At 42.9% G+C, this 17805-nt stretch overlaps 1 long non-coding RNA gene across 1 annotated transcript in view; it reads left to right on the forward strand.

Annotated features, from left to right (window-relative positions):
- Positions 1 to 680: 680 nt before the first annotated feature.
- LOC145505055 (uncharacterized) overlaps positions 681 to 17805 on the forward strand; it is a 122982-nt gene continuing 105857 nt past the window's right edge. The window contains exon 1 of the long non-coding RNA XR_014052796.1: positions 681 to 881. This is a non-coding gene — a long non-coding RNA (uncharacterized LOC145505055). The remainder of the gene's footprint in view (positions 882 to 17805) is intronic.

Genomic DNA, 17805 nt, shown 5'->3' on the forward strand with positions numbered 1-17805 from the left:
CATCACTTCCCCGTCCAAACTATGCATCACTTTTGTCTTGACTGAGATGCCTTGCTCTACATACACTTCAGTCCCTTTACCCTATACCTTTAGCTGCTAGTCTTTCCTTAATAATCAGAGGCCCTGCAGCTTCAGCTGTTACTATTGTTAGTTTACACCGGGAATTAAAGCATGCTTCCTCTAGTAGTAGGCTTGCCTGTGTTCCCCAATAGACTGTGATTTTTTTTTAAAGCGGAGATTGCTTTGATTTTAAATATTATTTGTATTATTTAAATTCTGTAACTTCAGTACTTAGCCCAGGTCCTGGTACATAGTAAGACTTTCAGCAATACCAGTTAAATATTATTGAACGAATGACTAAATGCCTGTTTCCACTGGAGTTGAGATGGTATGAGTCAGTCCAGCCAAGCTTTCTTTGACCTAAGCAATGGGCTGAGCTGTTGAATAAAGGTCTAGTCCAATTTCCAGCTTGAACCAGCACAATGAGCTCTAAAACGTGACATTTGCATCTATTTCACTAAGAATCTTTCACTCTCCCTATCTCCCCAAATCCTGTAACAATAGAAGCCCTCATTCCACTAAAACTGTGTCATTTCTTTAGCGTTTTGAGGGTTAGAAACTAGGACAAGACTATCAGCCAAATGCAGCGGGTACCAGTGTACTGGCTGTATATCTTATCAGATATTCAAGAATGCGGCAAGAAATGTCACGGGGAGCTTTCAACAAAAATATTTAATTAATAGCAACAGCTACAGAAATGAATAACAGCATCCAGGCAATTACAGCGTTCAATAAAGCAGCTCTCCGAGGATGGGGTGGCAGCAGATTACTGACTGATGGACTGCATTTAAATATGTTATCTGCTCATTGGAAAGACCCCGGTGAGTCCCTCCCCTCCAAGACATGGCCAGCAGTAGTATTATTATTATATCTTTCTTCTTTTTAATGGAGTAACAAATTGAATTATCTGGGAGAGTGGTCAGAGATTTCTGACCCTCTCAGAAATATCCATAGATTCTGTGGTCCTCCCAAACAATATTGGGGTGACTGGAAGAATAATAAAAAATACCCTAGGGCTTCCCTTGTGGCTCATTGGTAAAGAATCTGCCTGCCAATGCAGGAGACACAGGTTCTATCCCTGGTGCAAGAAGATCCCATATGCTGTGGAGCAACTAAGCCTGTGTCCCACAGCTACTGAGACTGTTTTCTAGAGCCTGGGAGCCACAGATGCTGAGCCCATGTACCACAGCTACTGGAGCCTGCAGGCCATAGAGCCCATGCTCAGCAACAAGAGAAGCTACCACAATGAGAAGCCCACACCTGAAGAGTAGCCCCCAGTCACTGCCAACTAGAGAAAAGCTTGCACAGCAATGAAGACCCAGCAAGCCAAAAATTTTTTTTAAAAATAATTATTTTATAAGCACTCTAAATGTGGTGGCTTAGTGGTAAAGAATCCACCTGCAATGCAGGAGACACAGGAGACGCGGGTTCGATCCCTGCGTTGGGAAGATCCCCTGGAGGAGGGCATGGCAACTCACTCCAGTATACTTGCCTGGAGAATCCCATGGACAGAGGAACCTGGTGGGCTGCAGTCCATGGGGTCGCAAAGAGTCAGACACAACTGAAGTGACTGAGCACACATACACGCAAATGTGTTTGCTTTAAGGTATGTTCAGTTTAGTTCAGTTCAGTCACTCAGTCATGTCCGACTCTTTGCCCGTGGACCCCGTGGACCCCAGGGAAGCAGCATATTAAGGTATGAGTGCTCATCAAGTGTTAACTGAGAGTCAGTAGGGAAACTTAAAGTTCCAGTCCTCGGTATATAACCTTGGATAAGTTTTGTAAATTTTAGCGTATTTTTCTTACTTGTAAAATGATATAGTCCAGGTTTGCATGTGTGGGGAGAGGGGAAAAAGTATTTAACGGAACTTCTAATAGTGATACACTGGCCACCAGGACACCTTGGTTTTACTCATGATATGGTAACAGAACCTTACTTCATATTTCGCATCACCCTTTCCATAAGCATTTTTTTAAGGTCTCAAAACAGCCAGACAGAGTTGCAAAGGCACTTCCAAGAAATCTGAGGAAACTGATGGATGGGTGACTGTAAAGTCTCTAAGCCTCAACTTGTTGTTGTTTAGTTGCTAAATTGTGTCTGACTCTTTTTGTGACTCCATGACCTGTAGCCCACTAAGCTCTACTCCTCTATCCATGGGATTTCCCAGGCAAGGATACTGTAGTAGGTTGCCATTTCCTTCTCCAGGGGATCTTCCTGACCCAGGGATGGAATCAGCATCTCCTGCATTGGCAGGTGGATTCTTTACCACTGAGCCACCAGGAGTCAAGGAAATCAACCCTGAATATTCATTGGAAGGACTGTCGCTAAAGTTGAAGCTCCAGTAATTTGGCAACCGGATGCAAAGAACTGACTCATTGGAAAACACCCTGGTGCAAGGAAAGATTGCAGGCAAAAGGAGAAGAGGGTGATAGAGGATGAGATGTTTAGATAGCATCACCAATTCAATGGACATGAGTTTGAGCAAACTCCAGGAGATAGTGGAGGACAGAGGTGCCTGGCATGCTACAGTCCATGGGGTTACAAAGATTTGGATACCACTTAGCAACTGAACAACAACAATCAATGACAAAAACGTATACTGAGGTTTACCTAGTGTGTGATTGAAATGATGAAGGATGTTCTTGCATATGGTAGCAGTTCAATATCTGTAACCCTTTCTCTCTTAGGTAACTCAATCAGGGGTGGGGAGATAAAATTTGATTTCCTGATCACTGGAGGCTCCAGGATTAGGACATGGACCTATGTCCTGGATAAATAAGAGGAAGGCCAGTCTAGCAAGGAGAACACAGCATCTAGAACTATAGTAAAATATTTTTATAAGGATCCAAGGGAGTCTAAAGCCTCCATGTGAAATGCAGAGTTGTATTATTGTAAGGTTGACATGATGCCCAGGATATGTGTCCTACAGAGAATGAACCAACCACCAATCATTGTCTAGCTCGATTTGCATTCCATGGGACACATTGTTGTAGGATGTTACTGTAAAGGAAGTGTTAACTGGTAGGAGTTCTAGAAAGTCTCTGGCACCAGGAGATTGTAGGTGGTCCAAATATAGTACATTAACACTTGGGGGACTGGTGAATTTCTCTGGATAAGGACGTAGGTTTAGAGTGTCCATCAGCAGTCTTTGTACTGAAACATGTTCATTTGTGTCTGTCATCTGCTCAGTTGTAGTTTTCTCCTAGTCATTCAACAAACATTGAGTGGGAAAGATATAGTATGCCAAGCAAAATATTAAGCAGTAGGGATATTAGGGTATGTAATGACCTAGCAGGAGCCACAGATATTAAACAAAATTTTGTACAAATAATTAAATGTCATAAAATCCTTGAAGGGAAAGTAAAGTATGCTGGAGCACATAGAATAGGGCAAGGCTATAAGCCTTGGTCCAGATGAGTCTCTCCTATCTAGAACTCATACATAGTAAGTGCTTAGTGAATTCTCATTGACCTGAATTAAATGGAAGCTCCCCTGTTGTCTATAAGAGAGTGAATTTGCTCTCACAGTACTTCTTGTAGACACAATTCTGAGAGTTATTTGGGTGATGACCCAAATCAAATTCTAAACAAGAGACTACAAAGAAATATAGGAGGGTTGCTAGACATGTATATTCTATTCTAACAGCAGGAAGAAGCATCTGCCTGAAGTCAATGTGATGGTGAGGGATGTAACAGACAAACTATAAGAAACAAGACACAGGACCTATAAGCCTAGTAGGGTTATTCACTTAGTATATATCAAACATATCCTTGTGTCATATACTAAGTATATGTGCCTACATATCGTCATGAGTCCTAAGTGCCTCTCCCTGAATACCACGATTCACAATTCATGACAAAGACCTATCAAGTTTAAACTATTTGCATTGGTTTCAAAGCAAATGGAAATACAGTAAGTTTGGTTCTGTTCCAGGCATCACTGCTTACTCCTCACGTGGCTGATATGAGACACTCAGCCACTTTGAACCTCAGTTTCTTCATCCAGGGGAACAGACTATTCAGTTATAATCAAATGGGTGGTGAGAGAAAAGTGGAGTAGCAAATGTGAAAGTACTTTGTATGCAATAATACTTCAATTACATCTCTCCATTCTGGAGCATTCCTCTAATCTTCAGATTTGGACTTCCAGCTGCCTTCTGCCTGTTTCCATGTGGATGTTGCCCAAGTATCTCATATTAGCATGTTTGAAACTGATTTCCAAGTTCCCACTCACAGTGAGTTTTTACTCAACCTTCCCACTGAATCTGCTTAATTGCTTAACAATTCTTCCCCATCCCTCATCTCCTATTTCCAATCTACCAGCTAGTCCAAGCCACTGTCTTGACCCTGTTCTGTTCTTTCCATCTCCTTTGCCTCCTTCTCAATTCAAGCCATCTTAATCACTCTCCTGGACCATTGCAATGGCATCCTAAGTGGTCCTTCTATTTTCCAGCTTGTATTCCCCCCACAGACTCTCTTTACAACAGATAAGATGATCTTTTTAAAACATCAACCCATTTATGTCACTTCTCTTCAAAAGCCTACAATGACTTCTTACTATACTTAAAATCTAAACTCCTTCCCAAGGTGTCTGAGGCCCTGTGGCACCAGGGTCCTGCCTGCCTCACTTGCCAAGTCTCCACTCCCCCCCTGCATTCACCTGGCTGCGGCCAGCAGCCTTCCTGTGGCTTCGTCTACCTGCCAGGCTCACCCCTTCCTAATCAGGGTTTCTGGAGCATGGAAGGGAGCTCACTCTCTCTAGGATAGGTTAGGACAAGAAGTGGGAGAATCCACTCAATGGAAGCTGGTCCTTTCCCTGAAAACCATGATTCTCCTCCTTATAAAGGAAACTATTCAAGGGCAAATAATTAAACTCAGAGGCCAGTTCTCACCACCTTCCTCTGGGCTTGACTGAGAAACACAGGGAGCAAAATAGTCTCTTTGATATTCCTGCGTAGTCAAATTATACTTTCTACTTCATCTATCTGCACTGCTTTAATTATTTTTCAATATTTCACATTCTTTTTTTGAGTTAAGATTTACTTTGAAGTATTACACGTACATCCAGCTGTTGCTGCTGCTGCTAAGTCACTTCAGTCGTGTCCGACTCTGTGCAACCCTATAGATAGCAGCCCACCAGGCTCCCCCGTCCCTGGGATTCTCTAGGCAAGAACACTGGAGTGGGTTGCCATTCCCTTCTCCAATGCATGAAAGTGAAAAGTGAAACCGAAGTTGCTCAGTCGTGTCTGACTCTTCGCGACCCCATGGACTGCAGCCTACCAGGCTCCTCCGTCCATGGGACTTTCCAGGCAAGAGTACTGGAGTGGGTTGCCATTTCCTTCTCCACATACATCCAGAGGAGTACACAAATCATATCTATAGAACTGGGTAAATTTTCTCTGATGGACACACCCTTGTCACCAGTATACCCTTGTCACCAGTAAGAAGCAGAGCATTCCAGGCACCCCTGAAGCCCAGACTAGCAACTGCCAGTCCACACCCCACCAAGGTGACCACAATGCCAATGCCGTCTTCTAATAGGATGGGCTAAATTTGTCTGTCTCGAAGTTTATATGCATGGAATCATCATCCAGTATGAAATATGGAAATAACAGCTTTCATTTAACATTATTTTTTAAATTTATTATCAGAAAAAAGCTATTCCCAGCATTATTTACAAAATTGCCAAGATATGAAAGCAATCTAAATATCCAGCAACAGATGAATGAATAAATAAGATGTGGTACATGTACACAATGGGATACTACTCAGCTGTGAAAAAGAATGAAATTTTGCCATTCACAGCAACATGGATGGACTTGGAGGGTATTATGCTAGGTGAAATAAGTCAGAGAAAGACAAATACTATATGATATCACTTATATGTAGAATCTAAAAAATATAGCAAACTGGTGAATCGAGCAATATGAAGCAGATTCACACATATAGAGAACAGACTAGTGGTTACCAGTGAGGAGAAGAAAGAGGGAGGGCAATACACAGGTAGGGGACTAAGGGATACAAACTATTACGTATAAAATAAGCTAAAAGAATCTATTGTACAGCACAGGAATGTTGTACATAGTTTATAATAACTCTAAATAGGCTATACTTTTTAAAAATTATGAATCACTGTATTGTACACCTATAAAGGACTTCCCTGGTAGTTCAATTGTAAAGAATATACTTGCCAATGCAGGAGACATGGGTTCAATTCCTGGGTTGTGACGATAACCTAGAAATGGAAATGGCAACCTATTCCAGTATTCTTGCCTAGAAAATCCCATGGACAGAGGAGTCTTGCAGGCTGCGGTCTATGGGATCACAAAAAGAGTGGGTCACAACTTAGCCACTAAGACAACAGCAATGTATATAATATTCCATATCAACTGTACTTCAATTAAAAAGAAATACTTTCTTAGTGATTGATTATATTCTTTGCAGCCAAAGATGGAGAAGCTCTATACAGTCAGCAAAAACAAGACCAGGAGCTGACTGTGGCTTAGATCATGAACTCCTTATTGCAAAATTCAGACTTAAATTGAAGAAAGTAGGGAAAACCACTAGTCCATTCAGTTCAGTTCAGTTCAGTTCAGTCGCTCAGTCATGTCCAACTCTTTGCGACCCCATGAATTGCAGCATGCCAGGCCTCTCTGTCCATCACCAACTCCCAGAGTCTACCCAAACCCATGTCCATCGAGTTGGTGATGCCATCCAACCATCTCATCCTCTGTTGTCCCCTTCTCCTCCTGCCCCCAATCCTACCCAGCATTAGGGTCTTTTCCAATGAGTCAACTCTTCGCATGAAGTGGCCAAAGTATTGGAGTTTCAGCTTCAACATCGGTCCTTCCAATGAACACCCAGGATTGACCTCTTTTAGGATGGATTGACTGGATCTCCTTACAGTCCAAGGGACTCTCAAGAGTCTTCTCCAACACCACAGTTCAAAAGCATCAATTCTGCAGCGCTCAGGTTTCTTCACCGTCCAACTCTCACATCCATTCAGGTATGACCTAAATAAAATCCCTTATGATTGCACAGTGGAAGTGTCAAATAGGTTCAAGGGATTAGATCTGATAGAGTACGTGAAGAACTACGGACAGAGGTTCAAAACATTAAACAAAAAGTGGTCATCAAAACCATCCTCAAGAATAAGAAATGCAAAAAAAGGCAAAGTGGCTGTCTGAGGAGGCCTTACAAATAGCTATGAAAAGAAGAGAAGCAAAAGGCAAAAGAGAAAAGGAAAGATATCCCCATCTGAATGCAGAGTTCCAAAGAATAGCAAGGGAAGATAAGAAAGCCTTCCTCAGTGATCAATGCAAAGAAATAGAGGAAAACAATTGAATGGTGAAGACTAGAGATCTCTTCAAGAAAAGTAGAGATATCAAGCGAACATTTCATGCAAAGATGCACACAATAAAGGACAGAAATGGTATGGACCTAACAGAAGCAGAAGATATTAAGAAGAGGTGGTAAGAATACACAGAAGAACTATACAAAAAAGATCTTCATGACCCAGACAACCATTATGGTGTGATCACTCACGTAGAGCCAGACATCATGGAGTGTGAAGTCAAGTGGGCTTTAGGAAGCATCACTATGAACAAATCTAGTGGAGGTGATGGAATTCCAACTGAACTATTTCAAATCCTAAAAGATGATGCTATGAAAGTGCTGCACTCAATATGCCAGCAAATTTGGAAATCACTGCAGTGGCCACAGAACTGGAAAAGGTCAGCTTTCATTCTAATCCCAAAGAAGGGCAATGCCAAAGGATGTTCAAACTACCACACAACTGCACTCATTTCACATGCTAGCAAAGTAATGCTCAGAATCCTTCAAGCTAGGCTTTAACAGTATGTGAAATCAAATTGCCAAGATCTGTTGGATCATAGAAAAAGCAAGAGAATTCCAGAAGAACATCTATTTCTGCTTCACTAACAATGCTAATGCCTTTGACTGTATGGATCACAACAAACTGTAGAAAATTCTTAAAGAGATGGAAATACCAGACCACCTTAGCTGCCTGCTGAGAAATCTGTATGCAGATCAAGAAGCAACAGTTAGAACTGGACATGGAACAACAGATGGTTCCAAATTGGGAAAGCAGTATGTCAAGGCTGTATATTCTCATGCTGCTTATTTAATTTATATGCAGAGTACATCATGCGAAATGCCAGGCTATATGAAGCACAAGCTCAAATCAAAATTGCTGGGAGAAATATCAATAACCTCAGATATGCAGATGACTCCACCCTAATAGCAGAAAGTGAAGAGGAACTACAGAGCCTCTTGATGAAGGTGAAAAAGCTGCCTTAAAACTCAACATTCAAAAAACAAAGATCATGGCGTCCGGTCCCATCACTTCATGGCAAATAGATGGGGAAACAATGGAAACAGTTACAGACTTCATTTTCTTGTGCTCTGAAATCACTGCAGATAGTGACTGCAGCCATGAAATTGAAAGACATTTCCTCCTTGGAAGAAAAGTTATGACCAACCTAGATAGCATATTAAAAAGCAGAGACATTACCCTGCCAGCAAAGGTATGTCTAGTCAAAGCTATGATTTTTCCAGTAGTCATGTATGGATATGAGATTTGGACCATAATGAAGCCTGAGCACCAAAGAATTGATACTTTTGAACTGTGGTTTTTGAGAAGACTCTTGAGAGTCCCTTGGACTTCAAGGAGATCAAACCAGTCTATTCTAAAAGAAATCAACCATGAATATTCATTGGAAGGACTAACGCTGAAGCTGAAGCTCCAATTCTTTGGCCACCTGATGCAAAGAGCTGACTCATTGGAAAAGACCCTGATGCTGGGAAAGATTAGAGGCAGGAGGAGAAGGGGATGACAGAGGATGAGATGATTGGATAGCATCACCAACTCAATGGACATGAGTTTGAGCAAGCTCTGGGAGATGGTGTAGTACAGGGAAGCCTAGTGTGCTGCAGTCGATGGGCTTGCAAAGAGTTGGATATGACTGAGTGACTGAACAGCACAACTCTGGTAAAGGGACAGTGACTCCTCACAGGGGGCTTGGACTGACTACTTATAAATCCCCTCTCTGCCTTATATCTCTTTGCTTCTCTACCTAGAAGTCTCTCTGCCCAGGATGCCTTTCCAACTTTATGTTCTCATTTGGTGCACATCCAAGTCCCTGTTTAGCCACCAACTCATCTAGCGTCCAGTCCTTTCACCTCTGGGCTTCCCTCCCACAGTTCCTGTGATTGATTCCTCCATCTCTGTGCTGCTCACACTGTGGTGTCCTGACTGTTACAAGTTCACCTAGCCCACAATGGATGACTGACTCAGAGACAGGAAACTTATTTTATTTGTGTCCCCAGCGCTATGACCCACAAAAGGTATATAATAGTTAATGCTTGTGGAACTTAACTCATTGAATTAAAGCAAGGTAACAATGATATCTACAAGACCAACTCATGTAAGACCAACTTTCAACTAAATGTAAGACCAGAAACTATAAAACTCTTAGAGGAAAACATAGGCAGAGCACTCAATGACACAAATCAAAGCAAGATCCTCTATGACACACCTCCTAGACTAATGGAAATAAAAACAAAAGTAAACAAGTAGGACCTGGTTAAACTTAAAGGCTTTTGCACAGCAAAGGAAACTATAAGCAAGGTGAAAAGACAATCCTCAGAACAGGAGAAAATAATATCAAATGAAACAACTGACAAAGGATTAATTTCCAAAATATACAAGCAGCTCATACAACTCAATACCAGAAAAACAAACAACCCAATCAAAAAGTGGGAAAAAGACCTAAACAGACATTTCCCCAAAGAAGACATACAGATGGCTAACAAACACAAGAAAAGATGCTCAACATCACTCATTATTAGAGAAATGCAAATCAAAACTACAATGAGATATCACCTCACACTGGTCAGAATGGCCCTCATCAAGAAGTCTACAAACAATAAATGCTGGAGAGGGTGTGGAGAAAAGGGAATGCTCTTGCACTGTTGGTGGGAGTGTAAATTGATACAGCCACTATGGAAGATGGTATGGAGATTCCTTAAAAAACTAGGAATAAAACCACCACATGACCCAGCAATCCCACTCCTAGGCATATACCCTGAGGAAACCAAGATTGAAAGAGACACATGTATCCCATTGTCCACTGCAGCATTATTTACAACAGCTACAACATGGAAGCTACTTAGATGTCCATTGACAGATGAATGGATAAAGAAGTTGTGGCACCTCTACACAATGGAATATTACTCAGCCATAAAAAGGAACATGCTTGAGTCAGTTCTAATGAGGTAGATGAACCTAGAACCTATTATACCGAGTGAAGTGAGTCAGAAAGAGAAAGATAAATACCGTATTCTAATGCATATATACGGAATCTAGAAAAATGGTACTGAAGAATTTATTTACAGGGCAACAATAGAGAAACAGACATAGAGAACAGACTTATGGACATGGAGGGGAGGAGAGGGTGAGATGTATGGAAAGAGTAAGAAAAAAAAGACCAACTCAAATATAGCTCAAGTCTTAGCTTATTAGAAAAGTTACTGATTGTTAATACTTTGGGGATGTGTTCAATACTCGCTGGAGGTAAGGCAATGCTTCAGTAACAGCTTCAGTTTCTATTAATTTCTCCCTGGCCAGCAGAACTGAAAATGGTTGAATTAATTAAATCCACATGTTATTATGATACATGTATGCGTACCAAACACTGTGCTAGACATGAAGAAGTCAAAGAGTGAAGGGAAGGTAACAGATTTGCTTTGTAGAGTTGTTTTAAGAATTAAATATGACAACATAGAGAGCACGGTGCTTGATCACAGCAGACCCTCCATCAATACTTCCCCTCCTTTCTTCCCAGCACCAGGCATGTCCTGGAATAATGTTGTGACCCTGGTGTCCAAAGAGCCTGGTATGAGCCCTAGGCACATATCTGGGTATCCTAAGCCCTGATATGAATTAGTACGAATAATTGAGTGGGAGTAACTGACCTCATTTGTCTCTTGGGAATTCCTCCTGGGTTTGCCTTACCAGAGGCCCCATAGTCTGACAGTCTGTTTCTGAGCCCTTCCTCGAGAACTTGATCATGGACCTCCTCCCTGAATGTGTGTTGTGCGTATACATATATGTGTGTGTGTGTGTTAGCCATTCAGTCATGTCCGACTCTTTCTGACTCCACAGACTGTATGTAGCCCTCCAGGCTCCTCTGTCCATGGAATTCTGTAGGCAAGAATACTGGGGTGGGTAGCCATTCCCTTATCCAGGGAGTCTTCCTGACCCAGGGATCAAACCTGGATCTCCCAGATTGAAGGAAGATTCTTTACCATCTGTGTCACCCCATATTCTCCAGACTGTCCACTTCCTTCCCTCCTGCTGTTTGTCCTGTCTTCAGTCTGTACCTCTGGGGAAAGGCATCGGGTCTTGTAGATGGAACATCACTTCATTGCTCAGAAACACCTGTGTTTGGGTTTTCCTTTGTTTCTTAGGGCTGGATTCCCTTCATGAGTGGATTGATTGCCCTAAGCTCAATTTCCTCCTCTGTGTATGGTCCTGCTAGGCTTGTTGTAAATATAGAAACAATGAACATATGTAAGACTCCTAGAGTTGAATCAGAAGAGGATCTAACTATGCTTGAGAAAGAAAGTGAAGTCACTCAGTCGTGTCCAACTCTTTGTGACCCCATGGACTATAGCCTACCAGGCTTCTCCATCCATAGGATTTTCCAGACAAGAGTACCAGAGTGGGTTGCCATTTCCTTCTCCAGGGGATCTTCCCAACCCAGGGATCGAACCCGGGTCTCCCGCATTGCAGGCAGAGGCTTTACCCTCTGAGCCACCGTGAGGCTATGCTTAGACCTAATATAACTATGTTATGCTTTGGAGGATGGTGAACAAAAGGAGGCTTTGATAGTGTTAAAGAGCATGGTGTTTGTAAGGAAATATTCATGGAGTTGAATCCCATTTCTGTCATTTTGGGCAAGTCACTTATCTTCTCTAAGTCTACCTTATAGAGTTGTTGTAAAGATACATGTGACGACATGTGTATGGAGTAAGAATTTAGTAAGTGCTGTCTCCACATCAGCATTGCCGCTATTTTGGACTCACATGAAGTCTCAATTTACCATCACCCTTGGGCACCAGCTTCTGGGAACCGATAAGATACCTCTGCCATCCAACCAGCTCCACATTCTTGGCCTTGGTTTCCTCCTTCCACATCCTCACATTCCCGAGGTATGTTGCAGCCTGGCTTGGTTGAATTTTAACAGTCAGAGTTGCAAATGACAGATAAAGGTCCTGTCACATTATGGAGAAATGGCACATCATTTGTCTCATTCCCACCAATACTTTGAATTTTGTGGGGGAAGAAGGTAGAAGAGGAGGGTGTGAATGATAATGCAAAGTCCCAGAAATGAATGAGGTAATGGGTGAGCACATCTCCATCCCAGTGAGTTGGGTCATGTTCCTGAGAAGCAGCGACAAAGAGGAATAGCTGATGAAACAAGCTCAGAGTGGAAATCAAGCAAACAGGCTGAATAAATCAATGTCCAGTTGAGTCTTATTTGTGGCAATTACTTCTCAGAGCCTCCGGTCCCCAGTGCTCCATATGTGGGCTACAGATGCTCATTTAGCTGCCCGGAGGTTGACATCCTAATGGTTTCCTTCCCACATCAAAAATGGAGATCTGTTTCAAAACTCATATATGTCGTTACTGGTTCCATCCACATCTTGCCATTCAAAGAAACGGAGTAAGAAGAAGGTCAAAGATGAGGGAGGGTATGCTGGTGTGAGGGAAGGGCAGCTACCCTAGGAGTCAGCATTCAGCCCAGAGGTCTGGTTTCATCTTTACTAGCTGTGCGACCAAGGGCAGGACACATCACTCATCTGAGTCAAAAGAAAAATGGATTTCATCATCCCTGCCCATTTGTTCTTTCTGTCATTTGTATCTCATATGTTTGTTAAAGTGCTTCCTTTCCAAAACACAGTGAATGAGGCATGTTGGCAGGTACTACCGAGTGTGAGGGGATAAGAGGACAACTACATGCTAGAGCTGTACTAAGCACTTGGCTTATACTAACCCTCTAATCCTCGTGTCTACACTATCAGGTATTAGCCTCGTTATCTTATTTGTATATAGGGGGAAACTGAGGCATAAAGAATTTAAGTAACCTGTTACTGGTAAGTAACGGAGCTAAGATTTGGAGGCAGGCTCATCTGACTCTGGAATCTGTCTTACCCTCATAGACAGGTGACCTCTGAAAAAGCTTTGAGCAGAGGAAACCGGGCTCTTAAGACGTGCGGCGATCGAAGGGCCCAGCACTGAGGCTGTTGAGGTCCCTTCTGCTTCTCAGCTGCCCTGAGCAGAGCCAATTTGGGAAACCTCTGGTGATTCTAAAACAGCATCTGTATGTATTTAACTTTGTGAGGACTTTGGCTGTTTAGCCATTGGAAGTCTTGGGAATGCTGATTGCCTGAAGTCTCCCAACTCATCCCTCTCAGTTCCCCTCTATCCTACCAGGAAACCTGTGGACTCCAACAGTCTAGCCAGCACTGTGCTGTGCTTGAGTTACATTCGTGGGGCTTGTGGGCTCTGGGGATTCAACCTCACTGGAGGCCAAGGAGAACTCGAGGGAAAAATGAGTCTTGGTGACAGGAACCTCTCCTAGCTCAGTATGAGAGTGTCTCCCAAGAGGAAGGAATTCGGGTTTCTTAAATACCTTTCATGTGCCAGGAATTATATGTACATAGTCATCTATGAGGAGAAGGAAATGGCAACCCACTCCAGTATTCTCGCCTGGAGAATTCCATGGACAGAGGAGGCTGGCAGGTTACATACAGTCTATAGGGTTGCAAGAGTTGGACACAACTGAGCAACTAAGTACACACCCACAGTCATCTGTGATAATCAAATCACCTACCTGAGATGCATTTCATTGGAAGGAAATGAAGCTCAGAGAGGTTAAGCGACTTGCCCAAGATGACACAGACACAGGTGAATGAGGATTCAGAAGTGGATCCCAGGCTTGTGTGATGGCAAACACTCTGAGTTTTTCGCTGTGGCATCCTGCCTCTCCTTGGGTAATCTCGGGGCTCTTCTTCCCTGGCAAGCTGAGTCTGGATAGGAGCAAGCTTTTGGTTTTCTCACTGCATTGCTTGCAACACTGAAATGGGCCAGTTGCTTCACATATTGACTCCCTCTAGGGCATCTTTGGGGCTTTCCAGGTGGCACTAGGGATAAAGAACCCGCCTGCCAAAGCAGAAGACATAAAAGATACAGGTTCGATCCCTGGGTCAGGAAGATCCCCTGAGGGTGGAAATGGCAACCCACTCCAGTATTCTTGCCTGGAGAATCCCATAGACAGAGGAGCCTGGCGGGCTACAGTCTGTAGGGTCGCAAAGAGTTGGACATGACTGAAGCGACTTAGCATGCACGCAGGCAGGGTATCTTCATTTTTAACACGATGAGTCTCTTTTGGGTGGAACTGGACTTGTAAGTATTCACCTGGCCCCAAGCTCAGTGGGACAGCCGGATTGTCAGTTTTCTCTCATATTAGCTACTTAATTGCAATCTCAGGAATGAAAGGACAAGCAAATGCTACCCACCAGATGCTCCAGGCGTGCAGTCGCATCCCAAGTATACTTGTTATCTTTGTGGTCTGTTTTTTTTTTTTCCCCCCTCCCAGTTACTAACCTCAGTGTTTCTCTGCACAGAAATCTCTCTGCTTTGGAGAGGACACTTCACAGCACTCCCCATTCCCTCCCCCAGCTCTTTCACTGGCAAATTAAAACTTCTCTCAGCACCAGCAGAGGCAGCAGGCATCTTATATAAATGGTAATTAGTGCAGCCTCACTAACGGTGGGAGAGACAAGGCAGCTCTTTCTGAACTGAGTGCACTTCATGTTTGTTTGGACCTTTCTTAAGTTGCTTATTGCACTCTGCCATATAGATTTCATTTTTTCATTCATTCGTTCATTTAGAAATGTTTCATAGCACAGTGAAAGGAGAACATGCCTTGCCTTTATTTTTTTAATATTTATTTTTATTATTACTTATTTGGTTGTGTCAGGTCTTATTTGCAGCACACGGGATAATTCATTGCATCTCGTGAGCTCTCCAGTTGTGACATGACAGCTCAGTTGCTCCATGGCATGTGGGAATATCAGTTCCATGGCCAGGGATCAAACCTAGGTCCGCTGCATTACAAGGCAGATCCTTTTTTTTTTTTTAAAGAAACTCTCCATTTTCTGTCCACTGAATCTCCATTTTAAGAGTTTGTGGAAGAACAGCTTAAGACCACTCAGTGGTTGTTCCTACTCATTCAGTGGCCTGAGCAGTGGGAGCTGCAGACCAGTCCTCAGTGGCAGGCTGAGCACTCCAGTCTTCAGTGGGGAACTGCTGAACAGGCACAGCAGGCATCTGCACACCTGCAGACAAGTCGGCCTCCTGAGGTTGAGGAGCAGTGAACTCCAGAGCTGGGGCAGTCCATTCACCCTGAAATTCCTCCTTGGTCACAGCTTTCTCAGCTGCCAGCAATGCAGATTCTTAACCACTGGAATGTCAGGGAAGTCCCTGCCTTGACTTTACATATAGCCCAATTGGAATCCTGGGATTCTCAGCTCTGGTCTTTGAACAATAGACTTCTCCTTTCTGAACCTCATTTCTATAACTAGGGAACCAATGTATGTATGTGCTGTATGTTTAGTCACTCAGTAGTGTCTGACTCTATGCTGTCCCATGGACTGTAGCCAGCCAGGCTCCTCTGCCCACGGAATTTTCCAGGCAAGAATGCTGGAGTGGGTTGCCATTTCCTACTCCAGGATTTCTTCCCGATCCAGGGATGAAACCTGTGTCTCTTGCGTCTTCTGCATTGCAGGTGGATTCTTTTTTATTTTTATTTTTTTCAGGTGGATTCTTTACCACTAGCACCACCTGGGAACCAATGTTGTTATTCAGTTGCTAAGTCGTATCTGACTCTTTGTGACTCCATTCAACATTGTAGTGGAATTGAATGGGATCAGGTCAATGGAATGAACTGTGTGAAAGGTAAACCAAAATCTCCCAAAACAAATGTAACTGTGAGTTACCATTATAGAAAATAAAATCCATATACATCTGTGTGGTTGGATGGAATTGTCTGCTGGAAGGAGCTGGAGTTCCCATTATCTGAAGATCATCCTCTAAACCAACTTGTTTTGTATGGGTCCAGAGGGAAAACCATGGCAAGGAGATGGAAGCTCCGGAAAGACAGATATTAGTTCCACTAACAAAATGTTTTATAATAACCAGAGTCAGAGGTGATGTTGAACAGTTCCTGTATGGGATCTGCAGGTAGAAAACCTGATATGGAACCTTAACTCTACCTTTTTCAAGCTGAGTGACCTTCATAGATTGCTTTAAACTCTGATCTTCAGTATCCTTATCTATGAGTTAGAGATAATAATAACCATCTCATGAATTTTTTTGGTGATAAGGTCATACATGTAAAGCCCAGTGTCTAGCATAGAGTAAATATTCAATAAATGGTAGCTAAGTACAACATGAATAATAATTTTGGAGGTACTAAGCTCCCTGCAGAGCCTTGGAGAGAATGTGGCTTTGGACTCAACCTCAGGATATGGCTTTGGAAGATGACATCCTGATGAAGTCACAAATAGAAACTTTCAGAATTTGGGTGTGCCACCGCTGTGGACCCTATTCCACACTGGAAAGGAAAATGACACGAGAGAACATGTGGTCCTCTGCCAGGGAGACTGCATAAAAGATGGGGTGGAAGGCATACTAGGGATTTCCTTCCCTTCCCCCTCATTCAATGTCCAGGCTTCCTTGGGGAGCTGTGCCCCAATCAGAGTACAGCTTTATACATCCTGTACAGGTCTCAGTGCCAAGCACAAGGGGTGCTGCCCAGAAACACATATGATTAACTGGTGTCAGTTTGACCAAACTGGCTCATCTCTGAACCTCAGTTTCCCCATCTATTAAAAGAAAGGATAACAATCTCTACCTTACAGCATTGTTAGGATACCACATGTGTGTATATGTTACGTTTGTAGATGGATGGGAGTTACGTTTGTAGATGGACGGGACTCCCCAAACCCCAAATGCCTCCCCAGCCCATGCAGTCTCTGGTCTGTGGCTTAACATCCTCTCTGACTACACTGAGCACCCTGGGTCACAGGCAGCATTTGAGTCTCTGAGCTGATGCAGCAAATGAGGAACTCTGGCCACATTCACCCAGTCTTTTGAAATTACTAAGTTCCACTTAGTATACTTATTAAGCACATATTGTGTTTCAGGCACAATGGTAGGTAGTAGAATATGGGGATTCTACTACCTGTATCCTGTATCCTGTATCCTCTGCCACCCTCTAAAGGAGTTCAACTAGTAAACACAAAAACTGTAATACGAATGTTGTTATTTCCATATTACAGACGCAGAAACAAAGACTTAGAGAGATACAAAGATACTAAAGCAGAGTTTCAATCCAGTTTCTACTCTGCCTCCTCTAACTCTGCCCTGAAAACTGGAGTTTCCAAAACCCTTCTCCTGAACTATATGCTCTCCAGGTTGGACAACTGCATTGGGGAAGAAAAGAAAGAGACAGGGAGGGAGAGAGTAGACAAAGAACAGAGAGATGCAATTTAATTGACTTACGGACCCTTTTAAGCAACTGACCTCCATGCTTTTCGCAAAACCTGTTGAGCTAATAGCATGTTGGGGTGCCCAAATTATTAACATCTAGTTGG

Source organism: Giraffa tippelskirchi, chromosome 5, assembly GCF_054371585.1.
Source record: "Giraffa tippelskirchi isolate mGirTip1 chromosome 5, T2T-mGirTip1v1.2.pri, whole genome shotgun sequence".
NCBI classification, from domain to species: Eukaryota; Metazoa; Chordata; class Mammalia; order Artiodactyla; family Giraffidae; genus Giraffa; species Giraffa tippelskirchi.